Source organism: Teleopsis dalmanni, chromosome 2 (genome assembly GCF_002237135.1).
Source record: "Teleopsis dalmanni isolate 2A chromosome 2, ASM223713v2, whole genome shotgun sequence".
Lineage (NCBI taxonomy): Eukaryota > Metazoa > Arthropoda > Insecta > Diptera > Diopsidae > Teleopsis > Teleopsis dalmanni.
Genome location: NC_051847.1, coordinates 85,144,359 through 85,153,384, shown reverse-complemented (window position 1 = coordinate 85,153,384; position 9,026 = coordinate 85,144,359).

The following is a 9,026-nucleotide window of genomic DNA, read 5'->3' as shown; positions in this document are numbered from 1 at the left end:
GTATAACTGATCTGACTCTACAATTAGTGTCACAACATTAAAACTATTAGTTGATTTTTTAATAGCGATAGAGCTTCCTTTTTTGCTCAAGTGGCATATAAGTGTCGTTTTGTTAACTCATCACATCCGGAGATTACTATATCTAATGATTTTTTAGATTTTTAAACCCAACTTTTTGCTTGATACTCGTATAACTGATCTGACTCTACAATTAGTGTCACAACATTAAAACTATTAGTTGATTTTTTAATAGCGATAGAGCTTCCTTTTTTGCTCAAGTGGCATATAAGTGTCGTTTTGTTAACTCATCACATCCGGAGATTACTATATCTAATGATTTTTTAGATTTTTAAACCCAACTTTTTGCTTGATACTCGTATAGGAAATATATATATTATTCTTTAAATATCTCAATTTAGAATGTTGACTAGAATCGTTAGAACGTAGATTGAAGTGTTCCTAAAAACTATTAGAGAAGATAGACTGTTGCAATATATAACTTAATATATCTATGTAGTGCTTCTAATCCTTTTTTTTTTTTGAAAATGATAAAAAGGGTTATATAGGGCTGAAATAAAATATATTTATTAAACGAACATTTTGCTCTTAGTTGAACAAATGATAGTAATTTTTGTATATATGAAATAAAGATATTATATTTTTACATGCTATATAAAAATCTCATTAAAATTAACTCTACTGAAATATATACAAGAATTGATTGAGTAAAACATTCTAATCATTTTAATTATTGTATAAAGTATACAAATATTATTTATATATATTACATTATTATATATATGTAGTATTATTTTACTATATATTACTATATACTATATATAAATGGTACGCCCCATACAATTCTACTCATATTAATACGTATATATATATTTATTTTAATTAATACTGGCTTAAAAATGCCTGTGTGGCAGTAATGGGTGCAAGTTTAGATAGAAAAAAAAAATATAAAATAAAGCCGAAAAGCAAAACAAATTTGAAAAAAATGTTAACTACAACCCATTTTTATTGTTGATGTATTTTTGAACGTTTCATTCGATATACTAACGGAACATATTGAAAAGTATATCTTAAAAAACCCAATATATTTTTTTTGTTTCCTTTTTTTGGATTATTCGCTAAATTCTGAAAATTTAAGTCTAAACACTTAAACTAATTTGTGTAAAAGTTACTGACTAAAACGAAGTCTATGCTATAATATTGAATTGAATTAACATAATTTGAAGGGAAGTACTTCTGTATACACGACCATAGGACCGTATATGTCCTGAATCGTAACTGTTATTGTTCTGTTTGATATTTTTACTAAATACTATGGTTCATGGTAACAGCTCTACCAATGTCTACCTTTTCATCAGAATGTTTAGTATAGCATATATGTAAGTTAAGGATGGCAATGATGTATGTTTGTAATATTTCTATTGAATTACCTCGCATAAAATCTATGAGCTCTTAACATGTCTCTTAATAAGCTGTCCGATTGTCTTCCATACCATAATTTTAAGCTTATATGAAATGGAAATAATTATACTGTATATGTTAGAACAATAAGAAGTAGAATAGATTGTGTTAGTTGTGAAGGAAGACAGTTTGCGTATGTTTTATTTAGATTCGGTTTATTGTAGTGCAAATTTTGGGGAACGCTACCAGTAATGATTATTTAAGTGGAAATATTATTATTTGTGCGTTTTGCTCTTATTTGCGGGAATCGTATGACTTGCAGAGTTTTATTTGCAATGGATTCTTTATAATTAGTATATAAACATTAACTATGCAAAAATAATATAACAATCCTGTTGCGAAATTCTGAAATTAAAATAATTTTTTAATGTTTCATAAATAATACATCCATATGGCGCATATCAACCAGTATCGGACTTTAAAATCTAGTAGATTTGTTATTATTACACACTTTAACTTATATTTCGTAAATTTACAATTATATTTTGGCACTAGATGGTGTGTATTTATTTCATTTTATAATGTGTCGTTATATAATGAATATATATAATTTGATTTGGCAAATAATAAGAGTACAAATTCCTTTAATTAAATAGTTTTTTTTTTGTTTTTTGATGAGGATTTTTCATTATTTTTGAAACTTATGACGTTTTCGCTTGTTAAATCTGGATTCAATCCACATTTACTCTAGATCCGTCAAATTTTGTTGCCTAATCGAACGTTTTTATTTTATTTTTATTTTTATTTTATTTTTGTAGTAATGTTATAGATGTTTTATTATTATTATTATTGAGTAAGGGATCGTGCACTGCGACCTAAAAGATTTATTGTGCCCCTTTGTCGGGTTAGAGTATTTCTCCAAGTCCGATTTCTTTAATGAAAGACAGTATGGATCCTATCTTCCCCAGTCTTGAATACCCTCCTAGGTGTTTCTTTCGTTTATGCATCAGTGCCGGGCACTCCCCAAGCACATGGTATGCCGTTTCTCTCTCTTCCATGCAGTATCTGCAGTCTGAGTTGGATTGAATTCCTAACATCGATAGGTGATTATTCAATCTGCAGTGACCGGTCAGTAATCCCGTAATAATTCTTATGTTAGTCTTTGATTGCACTATGCAATCTTTAAAGCGTTTTAGGTTGTAAGTCCCTAAAAGCATTTTAGATTGTGAGAGTCTTGGTAGCATTAACCAATAGAGTTCTCTCTCTTTTTTCTCTGCGTCATTCATGATAATGGATAGAGCTCCTTTGCCTAGACCACAAAATGGTTCTGGGCCTATCATTCTTGATGCCGCGCCTCTTCTTGCAAGTTTGTCTGCCATTTCATTACCTTGGATACCAGTATGTCCCGGAATCCATAAAAGGTGCACCTGATTGATCCCACCGAGTGTGTTCAGCTTGTCAATGCATTCCCATACCAGTTTGGATGTTACCTGGTAAGATATGAGTGCCATTATAGCTGCCTGGCTGTCAGTCAGTATTGCAATTTTACGGTTCCGGTAGTTACGTTCAAGATTGAAACTGGCGCATCTATCTATCGCGTATATTTCCGCTTGAAAGATGGTTGTATTGTTTCCTAATGCTTCCCAGTATTTTTTGCCTGGTCCATAAACACCAGATGTTTATATTTTTCATAAATACATATATCGAATCAAATCACACTATATCTGTCAAATTATATGTAATAGCTGTTAATTTTAGGGTAAGCTTGCTACTCTAGCAAATTATCAGAGTGTTTATAAATTAATCTCGAGTGTAATATATTTTGCCCCAAATTTACCAAACGAATATTAAATTGCACTAAAAGTATATTAAGAGTATTTCGATTGAAAAAATTTCTCCAGATTTACAAATCGAACACGCTATTAGGGTTTTGAGATTTTGAATAAACCAAAGACTGCCATTAAAAAAAAAAATTGAATGAATGAAAATAATTTCAAGAATAAATGCTCGCCCATTTGCAGAGCTCGGTTTAATTAAAATGATTTAATAAAATATATAGAGTATTACAGACATTTAAACAAATAACTTTATTGACAAATGACGAGTACTTTTAAGATAAAATAAGGAAATAGTTACAGTGTTTTTAAACAAATATTTTAAAAATAATATTTATGTTATATATTGACTTTCTGTTCAAACAATTCTTCTGCATAAAAATATTGTTGATAAATCTTTATTACGCATTTCTGTTTCCAACAAATGTTTTCTTCACAGCTCGTTAGATTAATAAATAAGCAAGTAGTAATGTTTATAAATAAAAAGAATACTAAATTAAAAAAAAAATAATAACTAGGAAAAAATGCGGAAAAATGGCATAGGTAGTCATGACTTCTGTAAGTAAATAAATTACAATGAATTTTTCGATAAAATTATTATAACAAATTTATAGCAGAATTAGGCGATGATTACATATAATTTTTTTGAAAAACATTGTGACAAAGTTACATAAAAGCACAGGGAAAATAGTAATAAAAAAATCACGCATAAATGTATTAACAAATAAAACAACAAAATTGTTTACAAATTACATTAAATATTTGATGTAACAATGGTTGAACAAGTGGGTTGGTCCACTGAAGCTATTTTGCTTTCTCAGTCCGCCAGTTCAATGTGACGGCAAGAAATCAAAATTATTGCAACAGAAACATTAAAAATCAAAACGCAAAATCAAATAATGCCATTCATTCTCATAAACTTCAAAAAAAAAATGTCCAAAAACCTACAAGTTAGTTGCACTAATGAGCCCAAAACCAACGATTTGGGACAAAAGTTAGAGCACTTCGCGGTCTTAGTATAAAGCGCGAATTTACGAAAAACTCGGCTCAACTCACAAGTATAGATTTATTGCCGGTACAATTCGTTGCCGGCAATGGGTATTTGGCATTAGATCAGCTCAGCTCAGCTTAGTTCAGTTCAGCTCAGCTCAGCTCAGTCAGCTAAGCTAAAAGCGCAACTTGTACTCTAACATAGATCTAATACTTGAGCCAAACGAACTTACCGAACTTGGTGAGTTTTTACTCATATAAGACGAGTCCAAAATTAGTTTTCGAGTTTAGTCAAATGCAATATGTTTAACGGAACGGAGCTTTGCTAGAAAAGCTTTAAAGACTGGCGTGCGTGCAAGTAGAGTTGTTCAGCGGAATTTCGATTAACAAAAAAATTTAGTTTCTTAGAAAATTAAAAAAATTTAATTAAAATATAACAGTTATTTTATTAAAATAGTAAATAGTTTTCTTAAAATTTCATTAGTGTTAATGTTGAAGAAAAATAAAAAAAAATATTTATGTCATTTGTGCAATAGGAATCAGTGAATTGTAAAGTTTTTCATTGGTGTGAAATGAAATTATAAAATTATTTATAAAAAAAACAAAAGAAAAGAATAATTAAAAATAATTTAATAAAACAAGAAAATTAAAACAAAATTATTCGTGTGTTAAACCAAAAAAACAAAAAACACTTCCATTTTTGTACAGGTAAATAAACATAATATCAGAGAGTTTATTATACATTAACATAGTACATACAATACAGTACAATAACCGATATTGAATTAGCAAACTTTTCTATCATACTCATTTATATGATAATTAAAAAAGTATTTAGTTATACATATAGATATATAGGTATTAATAAATATTTGAAGTGTTCCTAAAAACTATTAGAGAAGAGAGACTGTTGCAATATATAATTTACCATAATATATCTATGTAGTGCTTCTAACCCCCTTTTTTTTGAAAATGATAAAAAGAGTTATATAGGGCTGAAATAAAATATATTTATTAGACGAATACTTTGCTCTTAGTTGAACAAACCATAGTAATTTTTATATATATGAAATATAGATATTATATTTTTACGTGCTATATAAAGTTTCCTTTAAAATTAATTCTACTGAAATATATACAAGAATTGATTGAGTAAAACATTTTATTCATTTTAATTATTGTATACAGTATATAAATATTATTTATATATATTACATTATTATATATATGTAGTATTATTTTACAATATATTACTATATACAATATATGAATGGTACGCCCCATACAATTCTACTCATATTAATTCGTATATACATATTTATATAATATAGTAAAACAATAACAAAGTATAAGGTTCATATTCGTAGTTATAAAAAACAGTATAACTGATCTGACTCTACAATTAGTGTCACAACATTAAAACTATTAGTTGATTTTTTAATAGCGATAGAGCTTCATTTTTTGCCCAAGTGGCATATAAGTGCCGTTTTGCTAATTCATCACATCCGGAGATTACTATATCTAATGATTTTTTAGATTTTTAAACCCAACTTTTTGCTTGATACTCGTATAACTGATCTGACTCTACAATTAGTGTCACAACATTAAAACTATTAGTTGATTTTTTAATAGCGATAGAGCTTCATTTTTTGCCCAAGTGGCATATAAGTGCCGTTTTGCTAATTCATCACATCCGGAGATTACTATATCTAATGATTTTTTAGATTTTTAAACCCAACTTTTTGCTTGATACTCGTATAGGAAATATATATTATTCTTTAAATATCTAAATTTAGAATGTTGACTAGAATCGTTAGAACATAGATTTGTATAGCAGAATATCTTAAACTAGCAGAGTTCGTTATTTGTACAAGAAGAACTAAAGTCCACTAAGTACACGAACTGCTTGTTTGCTGAAACTCAAAAATTCTCTCATTATTTCCTAACTTATCCGAGCTAGAAAATTCCTAGCGACTCCTATAGTGTTTGTAATGAATTTGCATTCGCAATAGTGAATTATACTATATTCCTACACATTTGGTATCTGGTATCTGTTACCTGGGAATGTATTGATATATACATTTATTTTTCTTTATTGCGGGCCTGTTTCTGGCTATCTCATGTCTTCCTAGCTCGTTTGTTAACAGATGAGTTAAGGACAACTGTTAGTATAGTTCTAAAAAAATATTTCAAGCGTAATTTTTTTATCAAAATTTAACTTAACATATTTTTGTGGGGTTTTCCACAAATGAATAATTAATATTGTGAAGCACCACAAATCCTGTATTTTTTTAATAACGAAATGTTTAACACTTTACTATATAAAATTTCAACTGAAATACAACAGTTGTGCTTTTGTTTCTTTTGTAGAACATTTTTTGTATATTTTATTTTTGTATTTTATATTTATATATATAATATTTCTATTATAATTAGTTGAAGTAATTTGCAATTGCAAATTTAAAGATATTTATTTTATTTTTTAAATTTTGATGCAAAACCACAAATTCTAACATACAATCACTAATTTTTGTACAATAAACTTGCACCTTATATTTATTTACATGTATACATATATAAAAAGTGTTATGTACTCATATTAATAAACAAATATTGCATGTCATTTTCAATACTATTAGCACTTCATGAGTGAAGTAAATGAAAATAATAAAGAAGTCGGTTATAAGATTCACTTTCAATAAGCGTGAAGGTCTTACGAAAAAAAAATAAATAAACTAAAATCAAACAATAGAAAAATATATAAAAATATATTAAATACAAAAAACAATTAAATTTTATTATAAAGTATATAACAGAATTTTTAGAACTTGTTTTCTACTAAATTAATAGGAAAAATATAAACAAATTACAAAAAAAAAAACGAAATTGTGTTACTAAAAATCGTTTTAGTTAATATTAAATCAGGGTTTTGTTTTTTTTTTATTATATATACAACTATTAATAAAAAATAATTAAAGTTTACTGACTTAAAATTTGTATGACTTGCAAAAACAGTTTAAATAATATTGTTATTATTTATTATTGTACATTTACAGATACTTTATTAAAATTAACATTTTTTTTGTTACTTATACGCACGGTTGAACGAAATGACTTAAGAAAAATTAATTACAGTATTTATTTTTGAGCGGAAGGGTGAAGCACCCTATTTTGCAAACATTAGTCTTTTCATTAGTTTATAATAGATAAATAGATAGCTAATAGTTAAATGGAAGCTAATTACTGTAACTTATTGAAAATATTAGTTACAATGTTTGGCCTTTATTTATGTATATATTTTAATAAAATAGTTTGTAGAGTAAAATTTTTATTAACGACTACTAGTACACATTTTGATATAATTTTTTGTATTACTTGTCCTTTGTTTTTAATTTTAATTTTTGATTTTAAATTAATTTTATATTCTATATAAAACTCTAAGAACATAGTTTACAACACTATTATTATACTAGGTTAGGTTAGGTTATACCTGCGATCGCAAGAGGATTCAGTTAGGTTTACTGGTTAATTGTGCTACCGTATTATTAAAAATCCAAGAGTTAAAACCATCAAGAAATCTTGGCAAAACCTTATAATGCTATTCAAAGGGAGGTATTGAAGTTCGCCAAGATCCTCAAAACAGTAAGCCCCTAAAGTGTTAATCAGGTGGGAGACACTTTCATCGTCCTCAGTACAACTGCGGCAGATATGATTGAAAGGGTGAATTTAGTCTCCTTACATTGTTAGCTAAAATATAATAACCTGTAAGTAAACCTACTGCAAGACAGATATCTCTATGAGAGAGTTTGATTTTCTATCAATGTTGAAACAAAAACTTTAGTAAAATTGCTATAATTTTTTTTACACAATATATTATTCAGTATATTTAGTTGTTTAATACTACCTAAAAATTTGGTAGATTTTTAATTAATCAAAATACGGAACTTGCACTCATTAAACCAACAAATGCTTGAATAGATAAGTTCATATTGGTTTAGCAAAATTATCCTCCTTACTTAATTGGAGTTAATATGGTTCCTACACATTTAAAGTTTTTCTTGATATTATTATAACTAATCTTATTATAAGATTTATCTTTAAACATTTTTGTCATACTATACTATACATATATATAAAGTATATATATTTTTTAATATATTTTGTTACAGTTTTGCCGTAGTTTTAATACAACCAATATTTATAAATTCTACTATTTTAAATAACAAACTCTTAGATAGTTAAGTTAATATGGGTTAACCAAAATTAAGTCTAATTAAATTCAATTTAAGACTATTTTTTATAGTATTATATCAAACCTTACTGTAAGTTTATAATAAAAACAGTGTTTGTTTGTTCCATTTTGAACTTGGACTTACAAAATGTAATGAAACGCAAAGAAGTTTGAGGTCTTAGTATGCATTACTGGCAATATTTGTAATTGAACAAAACTAGATAATATAGAAGAGTATTGAGCGTCAGTATAAAAAGTCATATAATCACAAAAGATTTACTATAGTCGCTATGTTTCTCTTTACTGAGAGCGCAGAACTATGTAATTATCTGTATTAAGAAAGTTGAAATTCTGAATTGATAAACAAACAGCAATTACTAAGTATTCCTAATTCTGTACACCCAAAGGTGTACTTTAAATTATTGTTTTATATATTATTTTATCCTTAAACTTATGGGAAGTAATTCACAATAAACGAAGCTTTGAAATTGCACATAATGTATCTTGTTAAAATGACTCTTGTGTATTGCCTGCATTGTCAATAATATAGG